The sequence below is a fragment of the Protopterus annectens genome, chromosome 2.part2 (genome assembly GCF_019279795.1).
Source record: "Protopterus annectens isolate FY-2018-M chromosome 2.part2, PAN1.0, whole genome shotgun sequence".
NCBI classification, from domain to species: domain Eukaryota; kingdom Metazoa; phylum Chordata; order Ceratodontiformes; family Protopteridae; genus Protopterus; species Protopterus annectens.
Genome location: NC_056730.1, coordinates 648040414 through 648058931, shown reverse-complemented (window position 1 = coordinate 648058931; position 18518 = coordinate 648040414). Strand labels below are relative to the sequence as shown.

Below are 18518 nucleotides of genomic sequence, written 5' to 3'. Positions count from 1 at the left end.
CTCTCCTCCTACCACCCAACACTACAACCTGTGAGAGATGCACTTATCTAGCCAAACTGCAAGTAAAGCTCTCTCCAACCAAGACTGAACTTGACATTCAAAAGGAGAAGGTAAACACTTGCACCACACTTATCACATAGTCTCACTAAATCTACACCACCAAAATCCACACATAGAAACACAAAATCATTTGTGGAAGCTCTCAGTAATAATCTGCCCAAGCAACAGAGACCTCCAAAGCAGAAACGCAAGCAACTTCCACCTCCCCCAACACAACCCAAATGACACATAGCCTACATAGCCCACAGATTCAGTGTGCCACTCAACCACAGCCAATAAGGTAAAACAGCGTATCCAACACACTAGTCATATGTGATTCTATAGTCAGGCACTCTGATGTCCCACTCACTAGGCTAAACAAGGAGAAGGTTACCATCAGCTGCCTGTCGGGTGCTAGGATCCGCCACATAGCCCACGCACTTGGGTCACTCCACAACAAGTACAAATATGACTCTGTCATTGTCCATGTTGGTGTGAATGACCTGAGATGTACCTCCATGGACTACATGAAAAGAGACATGGAAAAGCTCTCCAATCTTTTAGCCCAGGCAGGTATGACCCTAGCCCTGAGTAGCATTCTGCCATCGCCCAGAATGATACCTCAGTACAAGGACAACATGATTGACTTCAACAATTGGCTAAGCTTCTGGTGTCATTCTAAGAGGATCCAGTATCTGTCTGCTTGGGATAACATGGTCAACAGCCCACGATGTTTTACCAGAGGTGACCTGCACCTGTCACCCCTGGGATTCCAGATACTGGCTAAGGCTCTTGCCGCCTCTATAGTGCCTTTTTTAGGCAAGGTTCAAATGACAAATTCACCACCGTAACAGTAACAGGCAAGAAAAAACTGAGGGTAATGCTACTCAATGCTAGAAGTCTAAATCTCAAAATGCACTCACTCGAGGCACTCCTTAAAATGGAGAACATTGATATCTGTGCAGTAACTGAGACCTGGTTCAAGGCTCCAGAGAGCACCCCTGCACTACCAGGCTATAACTCATACCACACTTTTCGGCCATGTAACCTGGACCGGAACACCAAAAGCGGAGGTGTATCCATATTTATTAAGGATATCCACACCTCCAGGCTCGTTGCTCAGCATAATGCATCTGAGATTATCCAAGTACAACTAACTCTGGGCAAAACTACAATCCAAATTGTAGATTGTTACAGATCCTCCACCATGCCCCAAGTTTCCCACTCTTCTTTCCTTGATGTACTGGAAAATATTACGGTTCAACCAAACACCCTAATAATGGGCGATTTCAACGACCCCACCATTAACTGGGAAAACTACTCGTGTACCAACTCCTTCTCACAACGCTTTCTCGAATTCATAAACTCCAACGCCCTGGATCAACTTATCCACACTCCCACCAGGGGCAACAATATCCTAGACCTAATCATTACCAACATGAGTGACCAGTGTTCCACACCTGAAGTCAACTCCTCGTTGGTCCAATCCGACCATAAGCTAATCACCCTTGATATCCACATCCTGCCCCCTCCCCCCATTAAGGAAACCACGGTAAAAAACATCTCCAAAGCCAACTTCATGCTTCTTAAGACAGAAGTGGTGAACTTCATGACACCCATGCAGATGGACAACACAGTTATGACTGCTGAATCCTACAAAAATGCATTCTATAAGCACTTACATGAGTGCATGGATCGTGCTATCCCAAACAGAACCAAGACGCTATTCTCCAAAAAAAGGAAGCCAATCTGGTACAACAGAAGGAAGAAATTGTTGCAAAAGAGAGTAAAATCCCATGAGTGGAGGAGCTCCCTGGTCAGCCTCAGTAAGAAGCTGAGATCCCTTATAAGATCCTCCAAAGCTAGCTATGAAAACAAAATTGCCACTGATTCTAAGGACAACCACAAAGCATTCTATAGCTATGTCAAGAATCTCAATGGCAACACCCAGATCTGCTCTGAGTTACAGCACAATGGCACGAAAATTACAGGACCAACTGATATTGCCAACATCCTGGCAGATAGGTTCATTGCTAACTTTACCCCCCCCCCACCCCCTAAACAGCACATATCTATACAGGAAAAATGCAGAGTCTCTGTAATCACAACTACCCAGGTAAAAGCTGCACTCTCTAAAGCCAAAAACACAGCATCCATGAGACCGGACAACATCCCAGGCTGCATTTTACGTGAACTTCAGAATGAAGCCAAAAACGCACCATCCGTGGGACCTGACAACATCCCAGGCTGCGTTCTATATGAACTACAGAATGAACTGGCACCCCACCTAAGCACCATGTTCAATCATAGCCTCAAATCAGGCTTTGTGCCCACTGAATGGCATACAGCAACAGTTATCCCACTCCACAAAGGGAGAGCCATCACTGATCCTGGGAACTATCGCCCTATTCGCCTGATGAGCCTGGTCTGCAAGCCAATGGAACATATCATCACGGAACTCATAAACAAAGACATTGGTGACCTCCAAACTCTGGATCCCACCCAGTTCGGGTTTGTGAAAGGCAGATCATGCCTCCTGAACCTGATCGACTTCTTTGAGGCAGTCACCAAAGCTGTAGATGAGGGTAAGGTGGTTCACACAGCCTATCATGACCTCGCCAAGGCTTTCGACACCATTCCCCATTCTGGAATTATAGCTAAACTCACTAAACTAGGTATAAATCCCTATGTCACAAGATGGGTTGCCAACTGGCTCACTGACAGAACCCACACTGTAAAAGTTGCACACTCCAAATCTGACCTCAAACCAGTGACAAGTGGAGTATCACAAGGTTCAGTCCTGGGACCTCTCCTGTTTGGTATCTACTTCACTGAAGTACAGACTAACACAGAAGGCCTCTGGCTAACAAAGTTTGCAGATGACTTCAAACTAGAAACCATAGTCGAGTCCCCAAATGATGTGGAAATCCTACAGAAGGGCCTCGCTGAGACAGATGCCTGTTGTCAAAGCCATGGCCGCAAGTGCAATGCCAAAAAGTGCATTGTCATCCCATTTGGTAAAAACTCTGTACCCATGAACTACTACATACACAGCAGTCTACTTACTACTGAATGTGTGATAAGAGACCTTGGGACCCAGGTGGACAGTAGTCTGTCCTTTGATAGTCACGTTGCCACAGTAGTCAGGAAGTCTTTCTATGTGGCACACCTCATCATAAAAGGGTTGTCATCCAGGAAAAAAGAGGTCATTGTTCCCCTCTACTCGACACTCATTAGACCCATTATAGAGTACAACGTCCCTTTTGGAATGTACCTCACAAGACATCTACAACAACTGGAAAGGCCACAGAAATACCTCACAAAGAGGATTACCGGCCTCAAACAGATGCCCTACACTGACTGTCTCAAACAACTCCAGCTTTACTCCGTAACCTATCGCCTACTCTGAGGTGATCTCTGCCTAACATATAAAGCTATGTCAAACTCAGAGCTGTTGGACATGCTACACCTAAAGAAATCCCAATCCCTCCGAGCTACATGCTCTAGGGACCTAAACATTGTCACCACAATAAGCAGGACATGCTGGAGGGATAGATTCATGTCCCAGAGAATTTCCATACTCTGGAACAGGCTACCCATCTATGTCAAGCAAAGTTCTTCATTAGCACTTTTCAAGAAAAATCTTGATGAGTGGATGTGAAATAAGAAATACACCCCGAGGATCACTTCTGTGTCTCTGCTCGACAGTGGCACAGGAAAATAACTTTCTTGGGTGGCGTAAGCCAGGGAACCTTATTGGCTAGGCTTACGTAGGCCCTCGGGTCGATAGCCTAGTACCTACCTATGAACCTATGAACATTAAACAGGAAAGCTAGATTTACTCTTTCGAAAGCTTTGCTTGCATCAGCGGTAAGGACATATCTTGGATGTCTATCCTTATTAAGAAGCCTAATAATAGCATCCAATAGAAGGATGTTATCACACGTTTGTCTATTCTGCATAAAGCCCATTTGTTCATGCAAAATAATAGAAGGAGGTACGGTTTTCAGAGGTATGGTTTTCAGTCTATTAGCTATAACGTGAGCTAGAATCTTAAGAGCAGTATTAATAAGGGCAATTGGTCTATAGTTGGCTGGGTCTAATGAGTCAGAGTTTGGTTTAAGGATTAAAATGGTTTTCGAGTTGTTAAGATATCTGTTCATTATGCCATACTGAATTATGTAATTAAATATTTTCAGTAGAATGTTAGCGACCAGCTCAGAATATTTTTTGTAGAACTCTGTCGTGTAGCCATCAGGGCCAGAGGATTTACCTGGTTTGAGTTTATTAACTGCAATTTTGATTTAATTTAAGGTGTAGGGGTGATTTCAGAAGGTTCTTTTGATAATCAGCAATCTGTGGAAATTTTAGATTATGCATAAACTCTTCCAGTTTGTTTGTAGGGGGGAGATTGGCAAATTGTATAAGTTTTTATAAATATCTTCAAAGGTATTTATAATATGCTAGTCTTTATATTTTATTACGCCTTTGTATTTAATTTCTTAGATCCTAGTAGGGACATTTTTAATATTAATTAATCTAGCCAGAGTTGTTGAGGGAATTTGTGCCCATTCTGAGTATCTATATAATGATCTCATCTCCACAAATGAGATATTTTCTAGGTATAGCTTGTGCAGTTGCTTTTGCAAGTCAGTTATTGTATCTTCTAGCTCAGTTGAGTATTTATATTGAAGTTTTAATTCCATGTCTTTGATTTGGTTTTCAAGTTTGAGTTTAAGGTTATATTGTTTTTTCTTACACCTTGAGGATTTTTGAATAATAAGACCTCTTATAACCACTTTAGCAGCAGCCCATTGCACATCATAAGGGATTAGACTAGAGGTAAGATTAGTGTTCATTTGGGAAAAGATGTTATTTATTTCTTGTATTACCTCTTGCATTTGAATGATATTAGGATTTAGGGTCCAACTGCTGAAATGGGAGGGTTTTTGGTTAGAGGAGGAGATGTTAATGGAGATATTGATTTTGGAATGGTTGGACATAGATCTAGGGAATACATTATAATTAAGTGTATAAGAATTGAAGGACTGAGAAATTAAAAAAAATGTATCTATTCTTGTCCAGGTTTTATGTGTGGCTGAGAAAAATGTGAATCAAGGTATAAAGTTATCGTGTTGAAATTTTGTATAGGGGTCCATTAAATCAAAGGTATTTTGCAACTCTTCTAGGGCCATAATAATATGATGAGGTTGTCTAGTCCCTTTATGTGATCTATCTTTATCAGGACTAAGCAAAGCATTCCAATCCCCTCCTAAAATGTATAAATGGTTTGGATAATTAATTAGGCTATTGAAAATATCATAAATAAAAAGGTGTTGACCTGAGCAGGAGCTGTATAAATTAACAAAAAGTAATGGCTTACTTAAAGTGGGATAATTACTGGTAAACAAAACCCATCTTCCATTAGGATCACTTTTAGTGGAGGTGATCTATCCTTGATAAAGTTTATTAACAATAATAGCTACTCCCCTTGAAGACGAATTATATCCTGCGGCAATTATTTGTTTTACCCATTTCCTCTTTCTCTCACTCTCCCAAAGCTGGTTGATCATATGTGTCTCTTGTAGAAAAGTTATAGGAGATTTATTTTGAAATGTGAGATGCATAATAAGATTTCTTTTCTTTTTATCTAATAGCCCCTTAATGTTCCATGAATCTACTGTAAACATTTTCAGAAACTGAGTTTGTTATTAAGTGTGTTATTAAAAGATATGGACGAGAAAGAAAAATTTTGGATTGAGTTGGATGAAGTCGTGATGACTGTACCCAAGGGTGAGAGAGTGGTGATTGGAGCAGATTTCAATGGGCATGTTGGTGAAGGAAACACAGGGGATGAGGAGGTGATGGGTAGGTACGGTGTTAAACAAAGGAATGCAGAAGGTCAGATGGTAGTGGATTTTGTGAAAAGGATGGCCATGGCTGTGGTGAATATGTATTCTAACAAGAGGGAGGAGCATAGGGTGACATACAAGATTGGAGGAAGATGCACACAGGTGGATTATATCTTATGTAGGAGGGCCAGTTTGAAGGAGATTGGAGACTGTAAAGTGGTGACCGGGGAAAGTGTAGTTAGGCAGCATAGGATGGTGGTTTGTAAGATGACATTGGTGATCAAGAAGAGGAGGAGGAGGAGTGTGAGGGCAGCACCAAGGATCAAATGGTGGAAAGTGAAAAAGGGTAATTGTGAGCTGGAGTTCAGGGAAGAGTTAAGACCGGCACTGGGTGGCAGTGAAGAGTTACCAAATAGCTGGGTAACTACAGCAGAGCTACTAAGGGAGACGGCTAGAAAGGTGCTTGGCATGACATCTGGACAGAGGAAGGACGACAAGGAGACATGGTGGTGGAATGAGGAAGTACAGGAGAGTATACAGAGAAAGAGGTTGGCAAAGAAGAAATGGGATTGTCAGAGAGATGAAGAAAGTAGACAAGAGTATAAGGAGATGAGGTGCATGGCAAAGAGAGAGGTGGCGAAGACTAAGGATAAGGCATATGAAGAGTTGTATGAAAGGTTGGACACTAAGGAGGGAGAAAACTACCTGTACCGATTGGCTAGACAGAGGGACCGAACTAGGAAAGATGTGCAGCAGGTAAAGGTGATAAAGGATAATGAGGGAAACATACTTACAAGCAAGGAGATTGTGTTGAGCAGATGGAAAGAGTACTTTGAGGGGTTGATGAATGAAGAGAATGAGAGGGAGAGAAGGTTGGATGATGTGGGGACAGTGAATCATGAAGTGCAATGGATTAACAAGGAGGAAGTAAGGACAGCTATGAAGAGGATGAAGAATGGAAAGGCTGTTGGTCCAGATGACATACCTGTGGAAGCATGGAGGTGTTTAGGTGAAATGGCAGTGGAGTTTTTAACCAGATTGTTTAATGAAATTTTGGAACGTGAGAGGATACCTGAGGAATGGAGAAAAAGTGTTTTGGTACCGATTTTTAAGAATAAGGGTGATGTGCAGAGCTGTAGTAACTACAGAGGGATTAAACTGATCAGTCACAGCATGAAGTTATGGGAAAGAGTAGTGGAAACTAGGTTAATAAGGGACGTGATGATTAGTGATCAGCAGTATGGTTTCACGCCGGGAAAGGGCACTACAGATGCGATGTTTGCTCTGAGAGTGTTGATGGAGAAGTACAGAGAAGGTCAGAAGGAGTTGCATTGTGTTTTTGTAGACTCAGAGAAAGCATATGACAGGGTGCCTAGAGAGGAGTTGTGGCACTGCATGAGGAAGTCAGGAGTGTCAGAGAAGTATGTAAGAGTGGTACACGATATGTACGAGGGTAGTAGTGTGACAGCAGTGAGGTCTGTGGTGGGAGTGACGGATGCGTTTAAGGTGGAGGTGGGATTACATCAAGGATCAGCTCTGAGCCCTTTCTTATTTGCAATGGTGATGGACAGGTTGACAGACGAGATCAGACAGGCATCCCCGTGGACTATGATGTTTGCAGATGACATTGTGATCTGTAGTGAGAGTAGGGAACAGGTGGAGGAGACCCTGGAGAGAAGGAGATATGCTCTAGAAAGAAGAGGAATGAAGGTCAGCAGGACTAAGACAGAATATATGTGTGTGAATGAGAGGGAGGACAGAGGAAAGGTGAGGATGCAAGGAGTAGAGGTGGCGAAGGTGGATGAGTTTAAATACTTGGGATCAATAGTTAAGAGTAATGGTGAGTGTGGAAGAGAGGTGAAGAAGAGAGTACAGGCAGAATGGAGTGGGTGGAGAAGAGTGTCAGGAGTGATTTGTGACAGAGTACCAGTAAGAGTGAAAGGGAAGGTCTACAAGAGGGTAGTAAGACTAGCTACGTTATATGGGTTGAAGACAGTGACATTGACAAAAAGGCAGGAGTTACAGCTGGATGAGGCAGAGTTAAAGGTGTTGAGATTTGCACTGGGTGTGACGAGGGTGGACAGGATTAGGAATAACTATATTAGAGGGTCAGCACAGGTTGGAAGGTTTGGAGACAAAGCCAGAGAGGCAAGATGACGTTGGTTTGGACATGTGCTGAGGAGGGATGCTAAGTATATTGGGAAAAAGATGCTAAGGATGAAGCTACTAGGTAACAGGAAAAGAGGAAGGCCTAAGATAAGGTTTATAGATGTGGTAAGAGAGGACATGCAGGTGGTTGGTGTAACATAGCAAAATGCAGAGGATAGGAATAAATGGAAACAGATGATCCGCTGTGGCGACCCCTAATGGGAACAGCTGAAAGATGATGATGATGATGATTAAAAGATAACGGTATAATTGAAGGTATAAATTTAGACTTGTTATGGAAGAAAAAACTTTAAATGGGGTGACCTCTAAACTCCTTAACCCTATATAGGTGCCTAACCACCCATCCCTCTGTAAGAGTATGAAGGTAATCATTAAACACTGTGAAATGGATTAAGTTTGAGGTATGGTGAAAAAAGCAGGTAGCAGAAGGATGATAAAATTACCTAAGTTGTTCCAAACATGAACAATCATTAGCTACAAACTGGGCAAGACAACTCCTTTAAATTAATACCATCCAAGTGGAATCAGCATCTAAACTCTTATTCTAATCATAGTAGTATCCACTTAAATGTCCTACTAATAGTTTGAAGACTATACCATCAATATAAATCTTAGTAACATCTGTTGGGGTGTTTCTGGTCTTGATAGGGGTAGAAGTACTCTAGTAAAAACCTACCAAGAATACAGACAAGATTGGTAAGAAGAGTATAAAGATAAGAAAATACTAAAATTTTAATAAACAACTCTAATATCGGTCTGCATGTAAAAGCCTTTCTTGCTGTTAGTGCATATATATCTATATAAGTATAATGTCCTGAAAAGAGTAGGGGTCTGCACAATTCAATCTGATTGGTATTATATAAAAGGCTTAAAAGAAAGACCTTAGAAGGCATATTAAAACACTTATAAGAGTAGTATTGTAGAAGGGGGTGGGAAGTCTTGTTTTAATTTAGAATGTGTTGTCTATTGAAGTATTAAGAGTTAAAAGAAGTTATCTTACTATTTATACCAATGTAAACACAAACAGAGTTATCTTTGTTAACCATTTATCAAATCAGCAATGAAGAATAGTAGAATAGGATTTTGCTATAGCTGCTCACATATTAACTATACTAAACAGAAAAACATCCACTTCAATATTTACATGTACAGTAGTAACGCGCATGTACCCTATCAATTTGCTGTGCCACTATGAGACATCCCGTTAACCAACATTCTACTCAATAAAATTAAAAGGAGCACATATATTATCTTTTCCTGATCATTGCACTTACATGCCTATGTAGGAGGTAGCCACCTACACCCTCATACTAGTTTTTTTAACTCTTAGTTGCCACATCATGAAGAAAGTTCATTAATACTGAAGTTCATTTCTGGCTGCCAGTTGTAATGAAATGAGATGCACTGCAACCAGCAGTCACCATTCCAACGGATATAATAAAATGTTTAACAAAAGATCAATATGTTTAGGTAAACCCAAAAATGTCTTGTCCCTTTCAGTACAGCTGTTGGGTATGTGTGATGAGTAGCGTGACTTTGTGATAGTACGTGTTTTGGAAGCATTATCGGTAACATAGCCACCTTTGATACTAAAACCTGTAGAGGCTATGGGCTGTGTTATCACCAGCACAAGGGCTGAATTGTTCTCTTGGCATGCTAAACTTTGAGACGTTAATTAAAGGTCTCGGCTACAACACTTAGTGATAGCTCAGATAGATGAAGAGGATCCGATGATACTTAACTGAAAGAAGACAGGAGTATTTTACTGAATCATCCTGCATGCATACAACCCTAGTTATATCAAAAATAAATTAAAGTAAAAACATGAAGTAATACCTTATATAATGTAAAAGTTTCATTTTTTTAAAGTAACTCCATTCTGTTTAAGCACTTGATGTAATATACAATCACATTTATTACATCTTTATTCCTCTTTATAGCTCACTTCCAAACCACCCATGCATTTCTATGCATTTTGTATCACAATTGCTTTTTGCCTTTTGAATCTTGTCTTCATTCAGGGTTTCATAGTTCCCATAGACAACATCTGAAGTGACATCATTGTACCTAAATCCTACAAACAATGCACTTTATACGGTTTTATCACTAGCTCCATGCCACTTAGACAAACAGAAATACAGCCTTTTGCACTACTTAGTGACATGCTCAAACTCAGCTGTTTTGCTAATTTCTGATACTCTTTATAAGAATTAAACTTGCTACATTTTGCAATTAGACAGTTAAACAGATTTGTTTTCCTTTTAAGATTACATCTTTTATAACCAATATGTGCTAATCTAACCTTAAAAATTACACAGTGATGCAGTATTGGGTATATAGCTTGATTGCAACAGTTCAGGTGAAATAGAAAGGAAAAAAAGAAAAACAGTACCAGAGTTTAAGTTATGTTGCAGCTATTAGCTTTAGGGTTCCTGACTTGTTCAGCTGAGTAATGGTACCATTTACAATTTCTTTTGTTTTTGTTGTAGGCTGGTGTTTAAAAATAAAAACTCATTTATCAGTTCAAATACATCCAAATAAGATTTCTTAGTATGCGTATCTTATTTCAGAGCGATCGCGACTTGTTTCAGGTATTTAGCTGTTCCCAGTAGTCCTTTGGGGCAGGAAGATGGTCAAAGATGATGTTTCACAGGTTAAGGGGCGAAATGCATGTTCCTGTAAAACTGAACAGCATTCCGTGAAATAGAGCTGCAAGACAATAACAGATAATAGGCTTTTAAAACGGAGGCTTATTTTACCAGAATTATGCAGCTAGATGATGTAAAAGGGAGAAAACTTCTTAATTCACCTGTTGGTTGCATCGGAATTTGCTGGGTAACTTGGACTTAAGTGGGATTCACTTTGAAAATCCGTATGAAGGTGGATTTGGCCTCTTCAGGGGTTTCAACAGTTATTTTGGTATCTTTATAATAGAAGATTAGTGAGGCAGGGTATTTCATTTGAAATGGATTTTATTTTCCAGAAGGTAAGAATAATACTTGCTGAGTTTTTGACATTTTAATTTAATTTCAAGTGGGAGATCTTGAATGATAGCAACTTTGTGTCCTCTCCAAGAAAAGTTATTTTTTGCTTTGTAGGCCATAAGTATGCTTTGAACATGTGCTGAATTGAGCAGTCTGACATAAATATGCCTTGGGGTTTCTTGCAGTTGGGAACGCCTGAAGGATTTGTGAGCTCTTTCAATTATTATATCATTTAGAAGATCCTTATTGTCAAGTAGTGTGCTTAGAACTTCTTTGACTATTGCATTGAGCTGGTTATTCTCAAAAGATTCAGGAATACCTTAGGATGATGTTATTTTGTCGACTTCTAGCGTCTAGATCTAACATTTTTTTATGTAGTGCTTTGATGGTGTTGTCATTATCCTGTATATTTTGTTTAATTTCTTTTATTTTGATTTAATTTTCCATTGTTTTTGCTTCAGTTTGTTCAAGCCTGAGCATAATTTGGTCTAGATTAGAACCAAATGAGGCTAATTTGTGAGAAAATCCTTGGATTTCAGTTTGCAGAGGTTGGAGTGCCATTTTAAGGTCTTCAAGTGTTAGAGACTGATCGTGTTTTGATCTAATGGCTAGCTTCGTACTTTCATGCTGTGGCTTATTAGTTTTTTGTGTTTTAGAAGAAGTGTCTTTTTCTGGTGTAGCTATTAGGGACAATTTGGTTTTGGTAGTTAAAGTTTCCATTTGGTCTGTATGATTATCCATTCCAATTATAGAAGTAGTTGTTTGAAGTAACAGGTTTTTGTATAATTTGCTGATATGAATTCACACAGTTCCTTTTCTCTGTTGTTTCCTTAGGTTCATAGGTTAGTACTAAGCTAACTGCCCTTGCGAGCCATTGTAAGCCTAGCCAATTATCCCTTGTGATACTCAAACCCTGCACCTTGTGTTTGTAAGGCAAACACCTTAACCATTAGGCCACCCTCCCAACTGAGCCTTTGTTTAGGCCTCAGTATCTGGAAGCATCCAACACCATGTGGTTCAGAGCTCAGCATCCAGTAAGTAATATTTAAGTGCAAAAATACATAATTCTTCTTGAAATAATGGCAAAGATGGATTATATCCACATTTTCCTTTCACCCTTCAGCGATTTGTGGTATTTTTTTTGTATGATGTGCCGGCAAAAATGTAGATAGTAGTTTTGAGTTGAGGAGCTGCACAGCTAGTGTGCTTACAGGCTCTCCACCATTTTGGAATTCCAAAAACAAGGACATTTTAAAGCAATACTACTACTATGTCACATTTTTAAGAAACAGAAAAATAGCTTTTCTTAAACACACATCCACATAAAATGGTTAGAGGGTTTCAATGCAGTCAGTCAGATGCATGATTTGTCATCAGCTATTTCCACTGTCATAAACTAGTGAATACAATCTTTCTAGAGGTCAGGAAAAAGCAATAATTTCTTAACTGTTTCCCCTTGTGTCCAAATTTCTCCTAGTAGCAGAAATACCACTTTGAGTCTCTCTTGAAAAGATCCAGCTAACCCAGTAGGATTAACCCAATCAACAAAGGATAACGGATGTCCTTACATATAAAGCAGACCACTTCTTTAGCAACTTTCAAAACCAGACTGGATGGTTGATCACATATTTTTTAATCTGGATATGTAAGAAAAATCTAATTAATGATGGACAGTGTCTGTCTCCCATCAGTACTGGGTGATGTTGCTAAGAATCTCAAAGGTTTCTTAGCTGTAAACTTAGCAAAAAATTATGGACCTATGTAGCACAAACATGCCTTGATGAATGAATGTCTTGAAAGATGTCAGAATGAAAATAATCCTTTATTACATATTACTTTTTATTTTAGTCTGGGTTAAAACAATGAATACTCTAAGAAAAGTAATGTTTATGTGTCCATTTTATGTCAAGAAAGACAGGAAAAACAAAAACAGAGGTATTCTTTAGTTCTCAGCAACTTTTGTGACAGTGGTATAGTTTGAACACTACAAATTGTCTTAGATTTCACCTATATGAAACACATAACTCATCCACCTCTGCAAACATTTTGAAAACATGATATAGCATCCATCTCACTAGTTTACCATAGTTAACTATTTTAAGTACACTGCCTTGATTAAAAACTAAAATACAATTGTCTCATGAAATATCAAATGCTCATAAGAGCAAATCAAAAAAGAGTGACCATTTTTAGAGTGAATCCAAAATTATGTTAAAACTGCAGAAACTAAAACTAATGTTTTGCAGGGGGCAAGCCCCCTGCACCCCCCCCCCCCACACCCCTGTCACTTATATTTACCAACTCGGAAACTGCACAACAGCAGGATAAGGACAAATTTCCTTACCCTGCTGCACTGCAATCTAATACAAAAAGCTGCCAGCAAAATTACCATTGAAAACAACGTTCACTCATATAATCGTTCGCTTTTTACAACATCACTAAAGTGTTCGCTTCTAACAGCGTTCACTCTTGTGGATTACAACCATATGTATATATCTATATCTACATCTCTCTCTCTCTCTATATATATATATATATATTATATATATGTATATATATATATATATATACACATATAGTAGAAGGAGGTGGGGTTGCAATATATATAAAAGACATGCACACCTCCAGGCTGGTCAAATAGTCTGATGCAGAGGAGACACTCCAGGTGCAGTTAACCATTGAAAGGACCCCTATTCAAATCATAACTAGCTACAGGCCCCCAACTTTGACTCAAGATGCCTACTCCACCTATATGGACCTATTTGAATCTCTCACGATTCAACCCTTTACGCTGATCCTGGGTGACTTTAACTATCCAACCATAGATTGGAAGAACTACTCATGCCAAAACTTAAATGCCCAGAGATTCCTTGATTTTGTCAATGCAAATGCCTTGGACCAGCTGGATGACACCCCCACGAGAGGTGAAGATATTTTAGACATAGCATTAACTAACATGAGTAACCATTGCAGCATCCCTGCAGTGTCATGCTCCCTGGTAAGATCCGACCACAAAGCGGTCACTTTTGTAGTCACCATCTCCATAGACCACCCCCTAGAAAGGGTCAAACAAAAAAACTTCCTGAAAGCTGATTACAGCCTCCTGTGGGAAAGTATAAACAGCTTCACAGCTCCCTCCTCCTCAACAGGAACTGGCATATATGTCCAAACCCACACCAAAGTACTATATGAGCACTTATACAACTGCATTGAATCAGGAATACCTGACAGGACAAAATCAAACTACTCAAGGAAGAGTAAACCTGTCTGGTGGACATTTGCAATAAATAAACTATAATAAAGGGAAAAAGTGCTGTCCAGGACCAAGAAGGAGCAGGTGCCTAATTGAAAGCAATCTCTCCTCAGTCTGAACAAGCAAATAAGAGCAGTAGTAAAATCCTTTAAAGCAAACCAAGTCCAAACTGGCCACATCTGCAATCACAAAGCTTTCTTCGCATATGTCCGCAATCTCAAGGGAAGCACCCAGATCTGCTCAGAAATGGTGGTCAAGGACACCACATACACAAACTCCATAGATATAGCCAACCTGCTGGCAGGTAAGTTCACTGAAAACTTCACCCCACTGTCTCCCCATCAGTAAATCAGGACATTCCCAGCAAATGCCCCCTCTCCTTATCTCTAGGAAGCAAGTCATCACTGCCCTCTCAAAGGTAAAAAAATACAGCCTCCGTGGGACCAGATAACATCCCAGACTGCATCCTACATGAACTCAGACAGGAACCTGCAGCACCATAAAGCACCCTATTCAACCAAAGTCTGAGTACTGGCTTTGTCCCAACCAAATGGAGAATAGCCACTGTCATCCTTTTGCACAAAGGTGGAGTATCCACAGACCCAGGAAATTATAGACCCATCAGCCTAACTAGCCTGATCTGCAAGGTCATGAAACAGATTATCATGGACTTCATTAACAAGGACACTGGCAACCTCCAAACACTTGATTCCACATAGTTTGGTTTTGTCAAGGGGAGGTCATGCCTGTTAAATTTGGTTGACGTCTTTGAGACAGTCACCGAAGCCATGGATGAAAGGAAGATGGTGCACACTGCCTACCTTGACCTGGCTAAAGCCTACAATATTATTCCCCACTCAGGTATAATAGATAAACTCTCTCAACTAGGCATTAATCCATATGTTACCAGATGTGTAGCAAACTGGCTCACTGATAGAACCCACCTAGTCAAAATAGGGGAAGCCACCTCAAGTTGTCGACCCATAACGAGTGGTGTACCCCAGGGATTGGTCTTGGGGCTTTTGTTGTTTGGGATATACTTTTCTGAGGTGCAGACAAAAACCAGTGGGCTATGGCTAACCAAGTTTGCAGATGACTGCAAGCTGAGCGCTGTCATCAGTTCCCTTAGTGATGTGGACATCCTCCAAGAGGGTGTCACCCAAACATATGAATGGTGCCAGAAACATGGCCTCAAACTGAATGCCAAAAAATGCATCATCATCCCCTTTGAGGAGAGTGACACACCCACAAATTATCACATTAATAACAAGGTCCTAAGCATGCAATCAGTCATGAGGGACTTGGGCACCCAGGTTGACAGCAAACTGAAGTCTGACCACCATATTGCCTTGGTTGTACGGAAAGCTTTCTACATGGCCTACCTCATTAGTAAGAGTATCTCATCTAGGGACAAGGTGGTCATAACATCCCTGTATTCTTCCCTTGTAAGACGCATTATTGAGTACAATGGCCCTTTTGGCATGTACCTCACAAAGCACATGCAGCAGCTGTACAGAACACAGGGGTTCCTCACCAGGCGAATCAAGAGCCTCAAACATAAACCCTACACAGATAGGCTAAAGGCCCTGTCCCTCTACTCAGTCTCCTACAGACATGGCATGCAAAGCAATCTCAGACCCTGCCTTGATGGGATTGCTGCATATCCACAAGTCAAGCTCCAGTCGAGTAACCCACAAGAGCGACCACAACTTGGCCTGTGACATAAATAGGACTTGTTGGCAGGACAGTTTTGTGTCACAGAGACTCCCCCTTCTGTGGAATAGACTCCTGCTCCACATCAAGCAGAGTACCTCATTATCCCTTTTTAAGCGCAACCTTGGTAACTGGATGGGGAGCAGAAAATACACCCCTAGGATTCCACCTGTGTTCCTACTGGACAGGGGCATTGGGTGCTGACTTGTCAGAAAAAGGGCTAAATTCTTGGCTAGGTTTGTAAGGACCTCAGGGCCAACAGCCTAGTAACTTCTTATGATCCTATATCTCTCTCTCTCTCTCTCTATATATATATATATATATATATATATATATATATATATATATATATATATATATATATATATAGTTCCCCTTCAGAAGGTCGAATGGCTGAAATCTCAAAACGCATATGGCTGAAGCCATACGCTCGAATTTCTGAAAGGGAAAGAAAAAAAAAACAAGAAAACACAAAATGCAAGCCCCCCTGCACCCCCCCACACCCCCCGCTACTTATTTATTCTAACTTCGAGATCGCACTACAGCTCAGAAAGGGAAATCTCCCATTCTGCGCTGTATGCCGATCCCCATTCAGAAGGTCGAGCTTCTGAAATTTTGCGCATATGGTCTTGACTATATGCGTTTTGAGATTTCAGCCGTTCGACCTTCTGAAGGGTAAATATATATATATATATATGTGTGTGTGTGTGTGTGTGTGTGTGTGTGTGTGTGTGTGTGTGTGTGTGTGTGCAGAAAGAGATTTGCTGAGCATCAGACTACCATGAGACTAGGTTCCCTTGACAATGTATGCCAGCATTTCCATTTAAAAGCATTACTGGGGAAGTGTACTAAAAGAGATTCGTGGGAGTTTGCCTCCATATAGTGTGCCCATGGTGTTGAATATATTAGCAGGGGGGTTGGGTAGTTGGGCTTGCCCCCCCCCCAAAAAAAAAAACATAGAAAACAGTATTTTCTAGAAGTTATTTTTGCTGAGCTGTCTTTCAAGGAGTAGTGGCTTGAGGGATTCTCATTCATGCACTCACAGTGAAAGCATGCATATATATATATATATATATATATATATATATATATATATGGGTCACCTTTAAAATCTCGAACTCGCGTTTGCCCGAAACGGAATCCGACGGGACGAGAATACCGAAAACGCAGATGACCGAAAAGGTGAGAACCCGACGGACTCGGTAAGTGTGCGATCGAGTGAGGGATTTAGTGTTAGGGAGCGGACAGGTAAGTGTGCGATAGTGAGGGACTGTGGGTTAGGGGTGGGTTAAGTGAGTTAGGGTTAGGGTGCAGGTAGGGTGTGTGTGCGATGGTGAGGGACTGTGGGTTAGGGGTGGGTTAAGTGAGTTAGGGTTAGGGTGCAGGTAGGGTGTGTGTGCGATGGTGAGGGACTGTGGGTTAGGGGTGGGTTAAGTGAGTTAGGGTTAGGGTGCAGGTAGGGTGTGTGTGCGATAGTGAGGGACTGTGGGTTTAGGGGTGGGTAAGTGAGTTAGGGTTAGGGTGCAGGTAGGGTAAGTGTGCGGTAGTGTCGGACCTTAGGGTTAGGGTTTGGGTTAGGGATAGTGCATATGTTATGTAGTGTACTGTGTTGTTTACGTGTAGTGTGTTGGTGTGATGGTTTTCGGTGTTTTGCGTTGTCGGCGTTTTATGTTGTCGGTCTTTTCGTTTCGGTCATTAGTGTGTCGGGCAAACGCGGTTTCGAGGTTTTAAAGGTGATCCATATATATATATATATATATATATATATATATATATGCCAAACTACTGACGACCAAAACCCCGAGACCAAATACCCGAAACTCTAAAATACTGAAACATCAAAACCACAAAATTCAAACTACCGAAAACTACACTCAACATACAGCACACACATACACATACACACACCGTCTCCAAGAACACAAACACACAAACCTAAACTACAGACAAGCAGGGGGGCAAGCCCCCCTGCACCCCCCACCCCCCTACTTAAATATTCTTACTGCAAGGTCGCACTACATACACAAACAAACAAAACACCACCACACACCTACATTCCCTTCGCACACACACACATCACAGTCACAACACACACTTACACACTAAACCCTAACCAGCACATTTAAACATAGATACTTACCAGATCTTCCACCATACCGCAACACCAGAAGCACGAATGTCAAACTCCTGATCATCGGGATTTTGAAATTCCTGCTTCTGGTCTTTCGGTAATTAGGGGTTTCAGCTATAGTCTCGAAAGTTTGAAATTCGGTATTTCAAGCTTTCGAGATTATGTAGTGATCCCATATATATATATATATATATATATATATATATATATATATATATATATATATATATATATATATATATATAAAATATATATATATATATAAAATATATGATTTAAAAACTGATTTAAATCAGCTGATGCTATTGCTTAACCCGTCTCAATACTAATCAATCGAACCATAGTAGAAGCTAAAATTCCCACCATCTGGAAAATAT

General features: G+C 40.6%; 1 protein-coding gene across 2 annotated transcripts in view; it reads right to left on the bottom strand.

Annotated features, from left to right (window-relative positions):
* The window catches only part of LOC122795754 (ankyrin repeat domain-containing protein 53-like), a 397950-nt gene that overhangs the window by 230106 nt on the left and 149326 nt on the right, over positions 1-18518 (bottom strand). The gene's annotated exons all lie outside the window — the stretch shown is intronic.